The 19,617-nt window shown below is 45.9% G+C and overlaps 1 long non-coding RNA gene across 1 annotated transcript; it reads right to left on the bottom strand.

Annotated features, from left to right (window-relative positions):
- Positions 1-1,862: 1,862 nt before the first annotated feature.
- LOC140122785 (uncharacterized) lies at positions 1,863-18,907 on the bottom strand. The gene is made up of 2 exons (XR_011854376.1): positions 18,783-18,907; positions 1,863-2,559 (listed from the first exon to the last, which is right to left on the bottom strand). It is a non-coding gene; the product is annotated as an uncharacterized lncRNA (long non-coding RNA).
- Between the last annotated feature and the right edge of the window lie 710 nt (positions 18,908-19,617).

The following is a 19,617-nucleotide window of genomic DNA, read 5'->3' as shown; positions in this document are numbered from 1 at the left end:
AAGGCCCGTTCCCCACTTGCGAGTGTGATGCGATGAACTTGCATCACACTCGCAACGTGTGCTACCTGGATCTCCCGGCCCGAATGCTGGAAACTGGGACTGACCTGACACGCTGATTTCATCGCATCACACTCGCAGGTGGTGAATGGGCCTTAGAGGAGGAATCTGGTGGCCTGTTCATGGAAAACTAAAATGGTAGTTGACAAGAAAAGGAGAAAGATTGACCTTGTGGTGACTGACAGTGTGTGGCTCCTAACAAAAAATTTGAAGTTGCAGATCCCTTTTAAAAGCTGGGTCCTAAATTTGTAGGTCCTTTTTCGGTGACAGAACTATTAATGATGTTTCGGTCAGATTGGTTTATTCCTACCTTGGTGTTTCATGTCTCCCTTTTGAAGAAGGTACACTCAGCTGAGGCTAGGCCTGTGGTTGTGCCTCCCATGGATTTTGATGGATAGTACAAGGACTGTTTTTCAGTGTTTCTGCATTACCTGCTGGTGTTTTTGGGTCTCATTTGTGTTTATTTGTATTATCTTATCCGGAGTGACCGGGCTCCATTTAAGGCTGGTTTTGTCATTCGGTATTTGCTAGGTATTGTTGTATCTGCAGCTTATTACTGGCTTTGTTCTGTTTGAAAATTTATACTATCTAGTTGCTTGTTACTTTGACTGTGGTGAGAGATTCTGTGAAATTTGTCTGTTCGCTTGTTTTCTCTCTCCACTTTATATATATCCCCTGTATAGTACAGCAGCAGAGCAGTGTATCCCCTGTATAGTACAGCAGCAGAGCAGTGTATTCCCTTCATGCAGCCTCTGTTTACTGTTCATGACCATCTAATTACAATTAATCTGTAGCAGCTCAGAGCAGGATACAAGAGAAGTGAGTGGGGAGAGACAGTACAGAGAAGTGTTCAGTGTAGCAGAATAGAAGAAAAGTGAGTGGGGGCTGCAGACAGGACAGAGAAGTGTCTCGTGAAGCGGGATGACCACAACAGTGTCTGAGGAGGATACTGGCGAGAATTACAGGGGAGTAGCAGGAGATCAGCACTGGAGGATCCCCTCCAGGAGAAGCCACTGCTGAGGAGATCACTGGGAGCAGGGTGTCACACACCTGCGCTCTGCTGTGAGGGTCATTCTCATACTGGGGTGTGGGAGAGAAGCAGAGAGGAGCTTGTAGAAGAATCACAAGTTGCTGCCCGAATCTATATTTGTACCTATATTGCGCCTAAAGTAAATTGCAGTTGCACGATAATTCTGAGTAATCACAAGTAATTAATAAGAGGCAGGAACTCAACTCATCACACATGTTTGTAGCTTGTGATAATTCAGTCGCAACAATGTGCATCATTTTGGCTCAAAAACAGAACCAGTGCTCCACAGCTGTGATACATCTGGCCCATTTAGACTGTATACTTGTATTTGCCTTTTCAGCAGTTGTTAGATTAGTTCCTACATGTCACCGGTAAGCAGTGTCCAATGTCACCTGTAACCAGTGTCCAATGTCACCGGTAAGCAGTGTCCAATGTCACCTGTAACCAGTGTCCAATGTCACCGGTAAGCAGTGTCCAATGTCACCTGTAACCAGTGTCCAATGTCACCTGTAACCAGTGTCCAATGTCACCTGTAACCAGTGCCCAATGTCACCTGTAACCAGTGTCCAATGTCACCTGTAACCAGTGTCCAATGTCACCAGTAACGAGTGTCCAATGTCACCAGTAACGAGTGTCCAATGTCATCAGTAACGAGTGTCCAATGTCACCTGTAACCAGTGTCCAATGTCACCTGTAACCAGTGTCCAATGTCACCAGTAACCAGAGTAAAATAAAAACAAGAATAGAAAATGTAACAAAGTAACTTCAGTCCATCTTTGATGCTGAAAGAATTTATTGGAAGCAGATTATTGGCCAGAAGAAGATTTTTAGAACAGGTTTCATTCTAAGCAGAGGAAAGTGACACTGAGTAGATGGATTGTACTTATGTGTAACATGCGGCCACTCTCCTTCCATTATTATCAAAGCATTTGGTGCATCTCTGATTTCTGCAGCGATATAATGGCATCACGTTGTTCATATTTGCCCAGGAATTCCAGATTTGGTCCTCAGTCGGTTTTGAAGGCTCCGTTTTATACGGAATCCTGAAGGCAAAGGCTCTGTCATTGTGGTTGTTGGGAAGATTTACGTTACCGAGTCGGGTGATAATACTAAACGGGGAATTAGGATTAGTACATTTGCCAACACAAGGAGAGAGCACCGAGAAGAATATGACACATCCGGTCTGGACATTATTACTCAGCAGGCGACGTATAGCGGAATTATTCTCCGGCTCTAGCAGGCGATATTCTGCATGATCTTTATATTTCTTTCTATTAGGGAGTGTCCTATCTATGGGTGCAGCAGCCACCATTCTGTTTCCTTGATAGATGGGCTTTGGGTCTGCCAGTATTGCCCGCACATCAGCGCCACTTATTCCTCCCAGGGCAGTCTGCAGGGTCCTATCCCGTAGACCAGTATTACACTCATCAGGTGTGAACTTGACAAAGTAAGCGTATTGTCCTTGTGAACCGCTGTAACATAAAGATAAAGTAATTAATATTTATTATTATTGAAAAATAGTCAAAATCAAAGTCAAAAATCTAAATTGTTAAAGGGGTATTCCAGGAATATGAATGTATGATACAAAAACCCATAATGCTATAAATTAATGAATACAACAAAACACAATGGGGGAGATGCATTAAGCCCAAATTTCCAGACTTCTGGTGTAATTTACACCATAAAATGCTTTCCGTCACAGTTATCAAGGCTTTTAGACCACTTTTACAACTTCTCCAGCTAAGGGGGGTGTGGCCTGTGAATATGAGGCGTGTTCAGGCGTAAAATAGCCCGTGGGCCACATATCTTTACACTTTGTGTTACATTGTGATGAACAGTTTAGAAAACAACTCTATGAAGGCGGAAAATAGAACAGTTTTAAACTGCACCAGAATTTGCAGCAAAAAACGAGTGTTGGCTGCCTTTGCTCTGGTGGAATCTGCACCACATTGTTACCTCTTTCTCAATGTCTTTAATCACTAAAGGGAGCTTACATAGTTTGCTTTAGTGACTGGCGAAGTTATCTCCAAAATGGTCACCACAGAAAACTACAACTCTCATGATCCCTCAGTTATCAGTAACAGCTCCTCCCTCTCATGCTATGCTCCCAGTGATAATGTATCAAACTGTCCTGACATCTCACGACAACACTTTCCATGCTGGATGCAGTGCAACAGACCAACTACAGCCAAACATAGTGAAAATCACATGACCTAGCCAGGCAGGTGCAGTAATGTCATGTGGACATATGATGTTGACATGTGACCAGCAGCCATCTTCTGTCCTGACAATAGCATTTTCATTCTTCATTATAGTGTCTGTCTTCCGAATTTTTATGCTAAGGGGAGTAACATTTTAAATACCAACGAATAATATTTTAAAGGAAATCTATCACCATGATCAAGGATTATACACTAAGCACACGTACATGAAGATCTGTGCCCCTCTGGCAGGATCTTCTTTTATCTTCTTAAGTCCTTGTTGTTACCAAAAAAGACTTTACATATATGCAAATGAGCCTGAGGGGCTCTGGGCTCCATTAACAGCTCAGTTTTTAAATCTTTTTTTTTAAAGTCATAATAAGCTTAAAGAAGAGCAGATCCTGCCAGAGGGGATGCACATCATCATGTATGTGTGCTTGGTCTACAATCCTTTAGACAACAGAGGAATGTGGACACTTGACTGAGTCCATATATCAATCACTATTTACAAAAAAGGCCAATAGGCCTCACTAAGACTCATTTGTCATTAAAAATTAACTTTTATTAATCGTTTATTTAAGATATAATCTTGTTTGTCATATTTCCATGAATTTATACAAATCCTAATTAATATTAAAATTATGCAGATCGTCGTGGAGACTTTAATGTGTGGTTTTCGGGGGGAGATACGGAAGATAGCCCTAGAGAACTTATAGGATCTCAGAAGGCACCAATAGATGGTCTACAATCCTTCATCCTGGTGATGAATTTTTTGACAAATTTGGCATTTTCAAAATTCAAAATTATTTTGGTCTCACTTACCAGTTCGCAATCCAGCGCATGCATCCCCGCCCCCTAGGATGCATGCACGCTAGCTTCTTGAGATTTGAAGGGTCAGCGTGCCACTAATTGGTACTGGCCACCTGGCAATCTAATAAATAGCCAGCCTCTTCCCTCATGCCCTGCCGGATCTTTGTGCTTTCATGTCATTGAGAAAGCTGTGTTCCTTGCCCTGTGTGTTCAGACTGATTTCCCGTTGTGACCTTGATTCTGTTCCTGACTTCGCTCCTGTGCCGCCTGTCCTGACCTTTCGCTACGTCCCCGACTCTGATCCCATGCTGCCTGTCCTGACTCCGTCTCTGCCTCATGATTCTGCACCTCGCCTTGGCCACCACCGCGTACAAAGTTGTGCCGGAGCGACCTGGTGGTACCACACCGTAGCAAGTCCAACCCGCTTTGCAGCGGGCTCTGGTGAAAACCAGGTAAACTTAGACTTGGCTCCCAAGTGTCGGCTTATGTCATCGTCCACGGTAGTTCAGTGAGTCCACTACCCCTGAATCCTGACAGTAAGATCCGGCCATGGATCCCGCCAAGGTTCTGCTACCTGAACTGGCTGATCTCACCACCATCATGGCTCAGCAGTCTCAGCAGAGTACCATGCAGGGCCATCAGATCTACCAGCTCACTGCCATAATGCAACAGCTATTGGTCACCCAGAAACAGCCTCCAGTTCCTGCAGCACCTTCCTATACAGTGGTTACAGCGACTTCAGCAGAACCCAGACTGCGTTTGTCTACACCACCCAAATATGACGGAGATGCACAAATCGTACAGGGGCTTCATCATCCAGTGCTCATTGCACATCGAGCTGATACCTATGCAGTTTGCCACAGAGAGGTCTAAGGTGGCATTTGTGGTCAGCCTACTCTCAGGGGAAGCACTGGCATGGGCCACCCCTCTCAGGCACTGGAACAACCCAGTCACAGCTAACATCACCTCTTTCCTCGCTGATTTCCACTCAGTCTTCGATGAACCAGCCTGGGAGTCATCGGCTGAGACCGCCCAACTGAATCTACGCCAAGGAGACTCCTCAATTGTTGACTACGCGGTTCAATTACGTACTTTAGCTTCTGAGCTGGACTGGAATGAGGCGGCCTTGCTTGCTACCTTTAAAAAAGGACTGTCTAATCGGATCAAAGATGCCTTGTCTACACGGGGCCTGCCGTCTTCCCTGTGTGCCCTGGCGGCTCTGGCCACTCGGATTGACATCCACTTATCTGAACGCTCGGAGGAGCAGTGAGTTAAACAAGCGCATCTCATAGTCCCACGTCTACCCCACTTGGCTGTAGTTTTTCAAAATCCACCCTCTGTGTCTACTACCGAGGAGCCCATACAGGTGGATAGAGCTTGGCTAACTTCCCAAGAGCGATCAAGGCGTCGACAGGAGAACCTCTGCCTCTATTGTGCCAACCCGGGGCATTTTCTTCTGTCTTGTCCAGTCCGTCCTCAGCACCCGGGAAACAGACGCACCTGGGGTTTTTGGGAGAAGCATCTCTATGTGAGAGCAATGCTTCACCATGCCTTAACATACCTGTCCCACTCAGCTCTAGGACAGGTACTCAGTTTCAAGCCTCTGCCCTCCTGGATTCTGGCTCCGCAGGAAATTTCGAGGAAGCTGCCCTAGTCTTCTAGTTTCACCTTCCTGTGGTCCGCCTTGAGAAGCCACTGGTTATCTCCTCTGTCAGTGGCCAGATTCTCTGTGATTTGGTCCAGTATCGCACCGAACCTCTATCTCTGCATGTTAGGGCATTACATAAGGAGAGAATGTCATTCTATGTGCTTCCTCGGTTCACATCCTCCGTATTATTGGGCCTTCCTTGGTTGCAGCAACACTCTCCGGTTCTCAACTGGCATACTGGGGAGGTTCTTCACTGGCTCATGGCAGTCTTACTGCCTCATGGCTCTCCACCTGGTCTTCTCCATTTCTTTTTCACTGTCATCCAAGCCTTTGGTGGGTCTTCCCACTGCTTATGTGTACTATACTGATGTCTTCTCGGAGAAGCAAGCGAAGAGGCTGCTACCACACTGTCCCTACAACTGCCCCATAGAGCTACTCCCGGGCACTTTACCTCCATTAGGCCGAGTTTACCCACACTCCGTGCCCGAGACCGCAGCTATGACAGCCTACATCAAAGAGAATTTACAGAAGGGATTTGATTTTCTTCTCCTGCCGGTGTGTGGGTTTCTTCATTGCGGCAATGAAAGACGGTTCTCTCTGTCCCTGCATTGACTACCGTGGACTTAATAAAGTTACAGTGACAAACCGTTATCCTTTACCCCTAATCACAGAACTCTTCGACAGTCTCCATGGAGCCAAGGTCTTCACTAAATATGGATTTTCAGGGAGCTTATAATTTCATGAGGGCGATGAGTGGAAGACCGCCTTCAACACTCGGGGTGGGCGCTTCTAATATCTGGTCATGCCCTTTGGACTATTCAATGTGCCTGCAGTGTTTCAAGAATCTTCAGAGACTTAATTTACACTTGTGTCGCTGTATACTTGGACGATATCCTGGTGTTCCCTTCTGACCTGGAGTCTCATCAGGTCCATGAACAACAAGTTTTCAGGCGCCTAAGGGCCAATCAGCTATTTGCCAAACTTGAGAAGTGCCAGTTCCACCAGAAGAGTCTTCTGTTCCACGGATGTATCATCTGTGACAAGAGTATATAGATGGATCCTACGAAATTATCTGCGGTACTTCAGTGGCCTCACCCAGAACTTTGGATGTCGTGCTATACAGAGATTTCTGGGCTTCGCTAATTATTACCGGCAATTTATACCACATTTCTCCTCTCTTGTCTCTCCCATTGTGGTGTTGACAAAGAAAGACACTAACCCTAACAACTGGCCTAAGCTGAAGTCTGCATTTGCCTCTGCTCCTGTTCTCACATGGCCTAATACAGAGAAACTATTCCAGCTGGAGGTTGACGTCTCCTCTGTGGGAACTGGAGGGGTACTCACCCAGAAGGGGCCCAAAGGCCGAACTATCACCTGTGGGTTCTTCTCTAAGACATTCTCTGCTGCGGAGAGAAAATACTCCATAGGGGACCGAGAACTACTGGCCATAAAATTGGTGCTGGAAAAGTGGCACTAAATTCTGGAAGGAGCTAGCCTTCCAGTTTGCGTATATACGGATCACAAGAACCTCCTATATCTACAGACTGCTCAGCGCCTCAACCCACAACAGGCTCGCTGGTCACTCTTCTTTTCTCGCTTCAATTTCTTGTTCTACTTTTGGCCAGCAGAAAAGAACGTCAAGGCTGATGCCCTCTCTCGTACCTCTGATATTATTGGGGAAGAACTGGCTCCTCAGCATGTCATTCCTCCTGAATGAATTGTTGTTACTGCTCCAGTGGACCTTAGGCAGCTTCCTCCAGGCAAGACTTACGTCCGACCTGCTCTTTGGAAGAGGATTTTAACTTAGGGACATTGCTCTAATGTGGCTTGGTACCCTGTGGTGCAACACTCTGTCGCTCTCATTTCCCATTTCTACTGGTCGCCAGATCTGGTCAAGGAAGTACAGGATTTTGTGGGCTACAGCACTTCCTGTGCCTGAAACAAGCCATCTCGTCTCAACCCAGCTGGTCTTCTCCTGCCGTTACCGATACCCAGTTGCCTGTGGACTCACGTGGCCATGGACTTTATCACGGATCTTCCTCCTTCTTCTGGTAATACTGTGATCTGAGTGGTAACAGACCGGTTCTCCAAGATGTCCCACTTTGTTCCTCTAGCAGGTCTGCCATAGGGTCCACATCTTGCCTACCTGTTCTTCCTGCATATCTTTCGGCGTCATGGGCTTCCTCGGCACATCGTCTCAGACCGTGTGGTTCAATTTTTTCCAGGTTCTGGTGTGCTCTGTGCGGTCAACTTCAAGTAAAACTGGACTTCTCTTCTGAGTACCATGCACAGTTGAATGGGCAAGTTGAGAGAATTAATCAGACCCTGGGCTGCTATCTCTGCCTTTTTTTCTCTGTTCAACAGTCAACAGTGCTGCCATGGGCAGAGTTTTCCTACAATTCCTTGGACTTGGAATCTGGCAGCTCTGCTCCTTTCTTTATCGTCTATGGACAAAACCCACGTCCATCTCTTCTTCTTTCAATCCCTTCAGATGTTCCTGCCATGGAAGAGTTGACCTAAGATCTCAAGTCTATCTGGGAGCAGACTCGACTCTCCTTGCTACAGGCTTCTGCTCGAACCACGACCCAGGCCAACAAAAGGCAGCGGGGCGCGCGTGCTGGCTTCTCAGGATTTAAAGGGCCAGCGCGCTTTTGGACCTAGCCACCTGGCAGCCTAATTAATAGCCAGCCTCTTCCCTCATGCCCTATTTGTGCTTCATGCCATTGAGAAAGCTATGTTCCTTGCCCTGTGCGTTTTCGCTGATTTCCCGTTGTGACCTTAATTCCTTTCCTGACGTCACTCCTGTGCTGCCTGTCCTGATCTTCCGCTACGTCCCTGACTCCGCTCCTGTCCTGCCTGTCCTGACCTCCTGCCTGTCCCTTACTCCATCTCTTCCTCACGATTCTGCACCTCGCCTTGGCACAACTGCGAACAAAGTTGTGCCTGGTGGTACCACGCTGCAGCAAGTCCAACCTGCTTTGCGGCAGGCTCTGGTGAAACCGGGTACCACTTAGACTCCACTCCCAGGTGTCGGTTTTCATCATCGTCCGCGGTGGTTCAGTGGGTCTACTACCCCTGAATCCTGACAATCACCTAAATTATTTGCTGAATAACATTTCCCATATGTATGCTTTAAAGGGGTATTTCCACGAAGACAAGTTTCTTAAATATACTCAGGATAACAAAATAACACATTCTCTAATTCACTGTTATTAACAAAAATACAGCATTTCACAGTTATAATTCCAACCTGTCTCTATCAGTCCTGGTGTACACAATTTCAGTTGCTCCCAGAAACTACCCTGTAACTTCTGACTTAGGGTTCGGGGAAGCCATTTTGGATTTCTGTGTGACGGCCGTGACGCAGAGATTCTCTCTCTCTGCTCCCTGCACTCTAGCCCTGCCCCTGAACTCTAGCCCCTCCCCTTGCAGTCCAGGACGGAGCTCACTCACTGATGCACACCGGGACAAAAACAATCAGTTCCTGCCGGCAGCAGGAGCGTGATGAGAACTACAAGCTACATACTGATTCTTTATCTGGAGAGGCACAGCAGGAAGGCAAAGAAGATCTAGTGCAGTGATGGGCAACCTTTTGAGCTTGGTGTGTCAAAATTCGCCCAAAAACCGAGCATCGGGTGCTGTGTCACCTTTAGAAAAAAACCTAATTTTGTAATAACATGTCCAGCAGCGGCCTCCCTTTACTATTAAAATGCCCCTAGCGGCCTCCCTTTACTACTAAAATGCCCCTAGCGGCCTCCCTTTACTACTAAAATACCCCTAGCGGCCTCTTTTTACTACTAAAATACCCCTAGTGGCCTCCCTTTGCTACTAAAATACCCCTAGCGGCCTCCCTTTACTACTAAAATACCCCTAGCGGCCTCCCTTTACTACTAAAATACCCCTAGCGCCCTCCCTTTACTACTAAAATACCCCTAGCGCCCTTCCTTTACTACTAAAATACCCCTAGCGCCCTCCCTTTACTACTAAAATACCCCTAGCCGCCTCCCTTTACTACTAAAATACCCCTAGCCGCCTCCCTTTACTACTAAAATACCCCTAGCCGCCTCCCTTTACTACTAAAATACCCCTAGCGGCCTCCCTTTACTACTAAAATACCCCTAGCCGCCTCCCTTTAAATATAATATAATATAATAATAAACTTACATACTTACCCAGTGATGACTTCTTCCCTGTAGCTTTACTGCAGGTCTGACGATAATGGCGGCTCGGCTCCTCCAGGTTGCACCGCGCGCCTCGGGTCACGTGACTGACGTGACCTGACGTCAGGTCGCCTCAGTCACGTGACGAGCAGCGCGCATTGCAGCCTGGAGGAGCCAGAGGAGTTGCAGATGCTGGGCGGACTAACACGGCGCCGGACAGGTAAGCACAGGGCAGAAACACAGGGACGGGGGCGGGACATTAACATAGGGGTAGCATATTACACAGGGGCAGCACATTACACAGGAAGGGGGGCGGACAGCGGGCGCTGGGCGGCCGCGTGTCACCAAAAATGACTACGCGTGTCAGTGCTGACACGCGTGTCATAGGTTCGCGATCACTGATCTAGTGTGTTGTGGAATAGCAGAGATGTAGCACAGCTGACTGTCATTGTGTGTAATAGGCATCTAATGGATCTCCTCATCTCTGATCTGTCTCATCTCTCTCTCTATGTGTCAGATACCAGTACAATGATAATACTCTGATAATATAAGCACATTGTCAGCTCACAGAACTAGAGGAATCATGAACTGTTTGCTTAGAGAGTCCTGCCCACATCCTGGTGTCTTAAACGGACCATCACTGAGTGAAATTGTGAAGTAAAGGGTTAAAAGTGAACTTTATTTATTTTTTTTGATGGGAAAACCCCTTCAAGTTTTCATTATTTTTGAAATGTCTAGATAATTTATTTTGATGTCACGCGGCTTACAGATCCGTATTTTCAAGGAGATTTCAGAATTGACTTTTTTGAGGATCATTATTTTTTTTTTTTTTTTTTTAAACTGGTCTTATTAATCATAGACATTTTACATACAATCCAAGCTTTGCAAAAAGAAATCCAGGAGTACATAACATTACATTTACAGTTGGTGAACAATGTATCAATCAAGTCAAGTACTTGTTAAATTTTCAATAAAGTGATATCTCCAAAAAAGGTTGAGTTGTGATGTCTTACTTTCGAGAACTGCATGTTGCCTATTCAATTAGATATCTGGTACTAAATAATACAGGAACATCTAATAATAAGAGAACTGGTCAGAACCAAACTCGGTTCTTAAACATAGTCAAAGTATTTAGCATCTTTTAATTTATTTACCTGTCAGCAATCATCTGTTGTTAGTTAACTTTCCCTTGTCCTGTCCTCATGATCTCTACCCTTTTAGATCTAGTAAGCTTAGTTTCGTAGGCTGCTCAGTCATATCGTACCCGTCGAGGCTATAGCTGCATAGTTACAAGACAAAGACAATTATGTAGTAGGGTCTAAATCGTCGAATGGAGTAATTTGTTTCACTAGACTCGCACCAGGTTCCCCATATTTGTTCAAATTTATCTGGGCGTTTCCGGTGCTTATATACCAGCTTCTCAAACGGTAGCATTTGGTTAATTTGTGCTTTCCAACAATCATTATTTCTTTTAATGAAATTTGAAATATATAATATTAGAAACCCCCTATGTATCAACCCAATTTTAAATCTGCACAAACTCAAACTATGAAAAAACAGCTTTTAGGAAGATTGTTAAACCCTTGAGATGTTCATAGTAATTAGAACAAGATGGAGGATAAATTTATAATGGTCCGATTTTGTTGGTAATATTTGTACATTCACAAAAGATAAAAAAAAAGAAAACCCATCTTAAAATTTGTTATGCACACAGATGGGAAGGAGGGACCTGCATCTGCCAGTTTTGCCCAATAAAATTTTGTGGTTTATAGTTTATGGCACAAATTTTTGAGCTATAAAATATTTGTTTTTCTATTAATGTTGCCATGTGAGGGCTTATTATTTGTGGGATGAAAAGCATTTTTAATGGTACTATTTTTGGGGTGGTTATGTCCTATTGCTGAAACGTTATTCATTTTTTTTATGAGGAGTTGTAGAAAAAACATCAATTCTGTAATTGATTTTTGGTGTTCACTAGAGATGGGCGAATTTTTCAAAATTCGATTCGCCGAGTTCGACAAAAATTAGCTTTGACCCGAATCGAATCATGGCGAATCACGTTAAAAAAAGGTATTTCCTGGGAGCAGAGAGCCTGTAGGGTGTTGTAGAACGTTGTGCCATGCTTAAATATGCATAGGGAGCGTGGTTTGGTCTTCAAACAATGCTGTGTTTTAGTATGATACGCACATGACAGCCGCCGCTCTTAGAATCGCTTCACTCTTCACTTCCATGTGCACTTAGAGGCCAACTTGACCAAATAAGCGAAGCAGGAACACAGCCTGACAAGGTAACGTCTGTGCCAGCTCGAAAGGACCGAGCGGAGGGCCAAGATCCCACTATAACATCACAGAGTGCACTCTTCTTATACTGACATCAGATGATTCCATAGATTACGACAGAACCTGTTCTGTTACACGCGGATACTTGTAGAAACCCCCCAAAAGAGTGGAGATGATGTCGGAAGTAATTCTGTATTGATGTCACTGATCATTTTGCCCTTCATTTCATCCGTCAGTGTCCGCTTTCAATCGGTCAATAATCCATCAGTATTTCTAAAGCCAAAAACAAACAGGAGTTTATCATGCATGATATTGTCATGTCCTCTGTGTTCTGTATCCACTCCTGCTTTTGGCTATCAATCCTGAGGCTTTTCATTCCTTCTGACAGATGAAATGGAAGGGAAAACTAAACATAGTGGCAACGTCATAGAGCGGTGGAGGGTGAAAACAGCATTATGGAAATCACAGGGTGTTCCAGGGAGACGGCGGTCAGGTGGCAGCAGCATGAGTAGGCTGTAGAGTGGCACAATGACAAATTATGGTGGTGGCAGCAACATGGTAGGCCACTGAGTGGCAGAATGGCAGAGTGTGGAGGTGGCGGCAGCATCAGGAAGTCAGAGAGTGTCACAATCACAGTGTGTGTAGGTGGGCGGCAGCAGTAGCAGCAGCATGAGGCCAGAGAGTGGCACAATGACAAATTCTGGTGGTGGCAGCAACATGGTAGGCCACAACGTGGCACAATGACAGAGTGTGGAGGTGGCGGCAGCAGCAGGAGGTCAGGGAGTGGCACAATGACAAAGTGTGGTGGTGGGTGACAATTCCAGTTCCTGGTAAAGATGGTGGGAGGCAGATGGAGCAACTGGCAGCAGATGTGTGGCGGGTGGCAGCAGATGTGTGGCATCAGGCGGGTGGCAGCATCAGAATAGTGGCTGAGGCAGGTGGTTAGAACCCAGACTCATTTCTCAACGTTTGGAGGAGGCGTCATGGCTGATCTAATCTGATGCATTAGGCATTGGTGAGTTGAAATCCTGGCCAATCCACGCCTGATTCATCTTGACAAAGGTCAGTCTCCCCACATTACAGCGGGTTCTCCTGGGGGTAACGATGGCCCCGCCGCACTGAACACCCGCTCTGATGCCACACTACTGGCCGGGCAGGACAGCTTCTCTACTGCAAACTCTGCAAGTTGCGGCCACACATACAGTTTGGCTGCCTAGTAGTCCAGCGGATCCTCTCCTGGGGTGGTACATTGCTGTCCAAGTAGGCCACCACCTGCTGGTGCAGGGTTTGCTCCATGTCCTGCTGGTGGCGGCTACCCTCCTCACTAGGCGGGTGAAGGAAGCTGCTCATTAAGGAATCCAGACTTAAGCTGCTGCTGATGGAGCGGCTACTGTTCCTACACCCCCATCTTCCCACAGCAGCCATGGCAGTCGTTCGTGAGCGATGACGTCCAGGAATCCCCTGGTCAGACCTGACAGAGGATGGACAATGGCGCACATGTGGATTTGACACGGATTTCTTGATATCAACTTTAGCAACAAAACGAATTGAAATTTGGGGAATACAGATCCCCCAAAACGTAACAAATTCCACTTTGTTCGAATCGATTTGCCCATCTCTAGTGTTCACCATATTCTAACATGTTACATTTTTTCTGTCAGTATGATGACAGTGATACCATATTTATATATTTTTTTCTTACCTTATACTAATTTTGTACAATAAAACCTAATGTGTGGAAAAAAATCTTACATTTTTGCATCACCATTTTCAAAGTGATATAACTTTTAATTTTTGGTCTATGGAGCTGTATGAGAGCATGTTTTTTACGGGTCATGTTGTGCTTTACAACAGTCCCATTTTTGTTTTGATACGTTTTTTTTCCCACTCTTTATTGCATTTTATGGGGGACAAAATCTGTAAAAATAATCATTTGGTGTTTTCTTTGATGCTGTTCTTCTTGCGGGTTTAATATGGGGATTTTATATGCAAGTTTAATATGTAACGGGGCTTTGGGAGCTTTTTTTATTAATTTATTAGTTCACTTTTATTTATTTATTTATTTAAATTTTTTTAACTTCTTCACTTGTCCCACTTACATGAAAATGAACAAGCAATCGTTCAATGCTGATACATAGGCTGACTCAGTGGTGTAATGATTGTGTTCACAGCAGGTGCGACCACGACCGGGCCCGGCGATGGTCCGGGGCTGGCAGTTTGTGGGTCCCGTCAGATGTGAGGAGAATCAACTATATGCGTGTCAGACAAGCGCACAATTGATTATAGTAGCGGTGCAGGCAGGCAGATGCACGTCCATGCATCCTGCCTGCGCACACTGATGACTTCTGTATGTAGGCTACTGCCGCGTCATACAATATGCGCACGGGTAAGGAGCACAGATAGATGTGCATCTGCCTGCACTGCTGCCAAAGAGAAGAGGGGGGGACTGCTGCCATTTCATTAAGGGGGCCTCTGCTGACATTTCATTAAGGGGGCCTCTGCTGACATTTCGTTAAGGGGGCCTCTGCTGACATTTCGTTAAGGGGGCTGCTGTGAGCAATTCTTTTATAAAAGCTTCTGGAATGATGGAGGCTGATGGACACTGCATATAAGGTGTATAAGGAGTCTGGTTCTAAGAGTATAATTTTGTGTAGCATATACACTCACTGGCCACTTTATTAGGTACACCTGTCCAACTGCTCGTTATCACTTAATTTCTAATCAGCCAATCACATGGCAGCAACTCAGTGCATTTAGGCATGTAGACATGGTCAAGACAATCTCCTGCAGTTCAAACCGAGCATCAGTATGGGGAAGAAAGGTGATTTGTGGCCTCTGAACGTGGCATGGTTGTTGGTGCCAGAAGGGCTGGTCTGAGTATTTCAGAAACTTCTGATCTACTGGGATTTTCACGCACAACCATCTCTAGGGTTTACAGAGAATGGTCCGAAAAAGAAAAAACATCCAGTGAGCGGCAGTTCTGTGGGCGGAAATGCCTTGTTGATGCCAGAGGTCAGAGGAGAATGGGCAGACTGGTTCGAGCTGATAGAAAGGCAACAGTGACTCAAATCACCACCCGTTACAACCAAGGTAGGCAGAAGAGCATCTCTGAGCGCACAGTACGTCCAACTTTGAGGCAGATGGGCTACAGCAGCAGAAGACCACACCGGGTGCCACTACTTTCAGCTAAGAACAGGAAACTGAGGCTACAATTTGCACAAGCCAATCGAAATTGGACAGTAGAAGATTGGAAAAACGTTGCCTGGTCTGATGAGTCTCGATTTCTGCTGCAACATTCGGATGGTAGGGTCAGAATTTGGCGTCAACAACATGAAAGCATGGATCCATCCTGCCTTGTATCAGCGGGTCAGGCTGGTGGTGGTGGTGTCATGGTGTCTTTGGGCCCCTTGGTACAACGCCACAGCCTACCTGAGTATTGTTGCTGCCCATGTCCATCCCTTTATGAGCACAATGTCCCCTGTAACATCTGATGGCTACTTTCAGCAGGATAATGCGCCATGTCATAAAGCTGGAATCATCTCAGACTGGTTTCTTGAACATGACAATGAGGTCACTGGACTCAAATGGCCTCCACAGTCACCAGATCTCAATCCAATAGAGCATCTTTGGGATGTGGTGGAACGGGAGATTCGCATCATGGATGTGCAGCCGACAAATCTGCGGCAACTGTGTGATGCCATCATGTCAATATGGACCAAAATCTCTGAGGAGCTTCCAGCACCTTGTTGAATCTATGCCACGAAGAATTGAAGCAGTTCTGAAGGCAAAAGGGGGTCCAACCCGTTACTAGCATGGTGTATCTAATAAAGTGGCCGGTGAGTGTATGTGTATTCTCAAGTGTAATGTGCGGGACAGGTGGCAGTGAGAGTTTAGGTATATGGGGGTCCCAATCCAAAGTTCTCACCAGGGCCCAGTAGAGTCTTACGTCACTGGGCTGGCTCACTGCCTGTAAGGTCCTGTCTATGAAACCATACAGCCTCGGGGTCTCATAAAGACTGTCACGGCGAAAGATCATCGCCTTTTGATGACGTGAAGATGGAAAAATGGTGGCACCCATGCACCGGCGGCTTTTGACTGCTGCTGGAGGCTTCACTAGTGTTGATCACGGGTGAGGGCAGAATAGTAAAATGTAATTATTTACCAACCATTTATAATGTTATGTGATTTTTGGCCATAAAAATAAAAAATCCTATACAACTACTGCTGCAATCTCCCCACATGATGCCGAGGGTGAGCCTGATATTCAGGATGGATAAATATATTTGTTATCCATGGCCTCCTTCCTTCTAAAATCAATAATTATAAATATACTTACGGGCCTGAAGGCCTCCTTGGGTTGTTACCTGAGTCCCTCCATGCTGCACCTTCACAGGATGTTACAATGAGCAGAGCACTCCGCCCATTGTGTGATATTACAGCAGGAAGAGGGAGAGGGGAAGGAGCTTTGGTAATGACTCTTAGAGCCCATCAGGCTCATTAGTACAATTTTAAAAGTTGATTTTAGAAGGAAGGAGGCCATGGATGACAAATATAAGAGCTTCCCACAGTCCCGGTGCCTGCATCTATGAGTAATGTCCCTGGTCTATTATGATGGATCATGTTGGTAGATTTCCTTTAAGCACAAGGATCCAATTGCAGTAACGTAACCGAGAGATCATTTTTATTAAAGGGAAATACAGAAACTGCATCAAGTAAATTAGAGAAGATTTAGGGCCCTTTAACACTTGCGTTTTTCAAGCGCTTGTTCTGCGCGTGCTTCTCATGTGCAGAACCTGCATTGCACTCTGACCCATTGTAACCAATGGGTTATTTTCAGACAGGTGTAACCCCTATTGAATGACACCCATTAAATAAAATGGGACTTATTTACTAAGGGTCACGGATCGCACTTTCGTCGGACTGTTCGTTTTTGGGATTTGCGCAGCTTTGACAGGTATTTAACAGGTGTCTGCGCTGGGATTGTGTCGCACGCGATCGGACTTTTGGGGCACAGCTGCGCTGGCTTCCATGTGACAGAAATTAGTGGGCTTGCAGTGACGATCCGACTGAGAGTCGGATTTAACTTTAAGATTGTGTGGCAAGACCAAGCACGTACACCAGGAAGAAGAAGGTGACCTGAGCGGGGAAGTGACACATGCAGGATATCGGGCGCACGATCTTAGTGAATCGCGGCACAGTGCATTATACACGGACAATGCACTTACATGCACCAGGAAGAAGAAGGTGAACTCCGGGGACCTGAGCGGGGAAGTGACACATGCAGGATATCAGGCGCACGATCTTAGTGACTCCCCACACAGCGCATTATACATGGACAATGCACTTACATGCACCAGGAAGAAGAAGGTGAACTCCGGGGACCTAAGCGGGGAAGCGACACATGCAGGATATCGGGCACACGATCTTAGTGACTCCCCGCACAGCGCATTATACACGGACAATGCACTTACATGCACCAGGAAGAAGAAGGTGAACTCCTGGGACCTGAGCGGGGAAGTGACACATGCAGGATATCGGGCGCACGATCTTAGTGAATCGCGGCACAGCGCATTATACATGGACAATGCACTTACATGCACCAGGAAGAAGAAGGTGAACTCCGGGGACCTAAGCGGGGAAGCGACACATGCAGGATATCGGGCGCACAATCTTAGTGAATCGCGGGACAGTGCATTATACACGGACAATGCACTTACATGCACCGGGAAGAAGAAGGTGAACTCCGGGGACCTGAGCGGGGAAGCGACACATGCAGGATATCGGGGCACGATCTTAGTGACTCCCCGCACAGCGCATTATACACGGACAATGCACTTACATGCAACAGGAAGAAGAAGGTGAACTCCGGGGACCTGAGCGGGGAAGTGACACATGCAGGATATCGGGCGCACGATCTTAGTGACTCCCCGCACAGCGCATTATACACAGACAATGCACTTACACGCACCAGGAAGAAGAAGGTGAACTCCGGGGACCTGAGCAGGGAAGCGACACATGCAGGATATCGGGTGCAGGATCTTAGTGACTCCCCGCACAGCGCATTATACACAGACAATGCACTTACATGCACTAGGAAGAAGAAGGTGAACTCCGGGGACCTGAGCGGGGAAGCGACACATGCAGGATATCGGGCGCACGATCTTAGTGAATCGCGGCAGATGTGCATTATACACGGACATTGCAGTTTAGATGAACTCAGTCGGACAGGTAAGTAAATCTCCCCCAACGAGTCAGAGTGCTTGCGCAATGTCTGTATGTCATATACACACGCAGAACAAGCGAGTGAAAAACACAAGTGTGAAAGGGGCCTAAGACATCAACCCCCTGGAAGAGGAGTAACATGACGTGCGGATGATCGGGATGGTGGATGCGAGTATCTATCATACATTACGTGTGTGATCGCATGTGGCGGTTACAAGTAATGTAAAGGCTGCTATGAGGAGATTTGTCTGATTGCATTGTGTTAACATAAACAAGCGTAAACATAGTGAAATTCAGCAAATCTCAAAATAGCCTTTATATTGTGGTTAAAAATTAATGACATATGTGAACCCTCCCTTCATGAGTGATTCTTACTTAAAGATATTTCTTTCAATATAACTTGTTGTTCTGGACACAGCATCAGGCTCCAGAGGCGTCACCACCAGGATGTAAGCGGCCAGGCACAGCAGTGTGAGGGTCATGTGTCCCATCTTCACCTGGAATCAGAAAAATACAAAGATTTTACTCATAAAAACATAGAGATGAACAGTATATTCATATACAGAACCTGAATAGTTTTGACTTGGCCCAACAATGACCTCCCGACCAGATATATGCAGGATCAGTATTGGAAATAACACAGAGCCGTATAACAAGGTCACATCTTCACTTCCTTTACAAAGTCGTCTTAGCTGTTCTCCAGAGACAAGGGGGGCACAAGCTTTTTTGGTCCGAGGATCATAAATTGTCAAACCACTCAACTTCAAGGAACGGCACCAATATCCAGCACCCTACATGCATCATCAACCACAACACAACATAAAAAACAACCCAGAAATGATAATACCACAATACAGCCATAAATACCAACCCAAAAACCAAATACTGCATTCAGACAATAACTAATACAGACCCCGGACCAGACAATAACTAATACAGACCCCAGACCAGACAATAACTAATACAGACCCCAGACTAGACAATAACTAATACAGACCCCAGACCAGACAATAACTAATACAGACCCATGACTAGACAATAACTAATACAGACCCCAGACAAGACAATAACTAATACAGACCCCAGACCAGAGAATAACTAATACAGACCCCGGACCAGACAATAACTAATACAGACCCCAGACTAGCCAATAACTAATACAGACCCCGGACCAGACAATAACTAATACAGACCCCAGACTAGACAATAA

This window comes from Engystomops pustulosus, chromosome 3, assembly GCF_040894005.1.
Source record: "Engystomops pustulosus chromosome 3, aEngPut4.maternal, whole genome shotgun sequence".
In the NCBI taxonomy this organism is placed as follows: domain Eukaryota; kingdom Metazoa; phylum Chordata; class Amphibia; order Anura; family Leptodactylidae; genus Engystomops; species Engystomops pustulosus.
The sequence above is the reverse complement of the archived record's forward strand: the minus strand, read 5'-3'. Positions and strand labels throughout refer to the sequence as shown.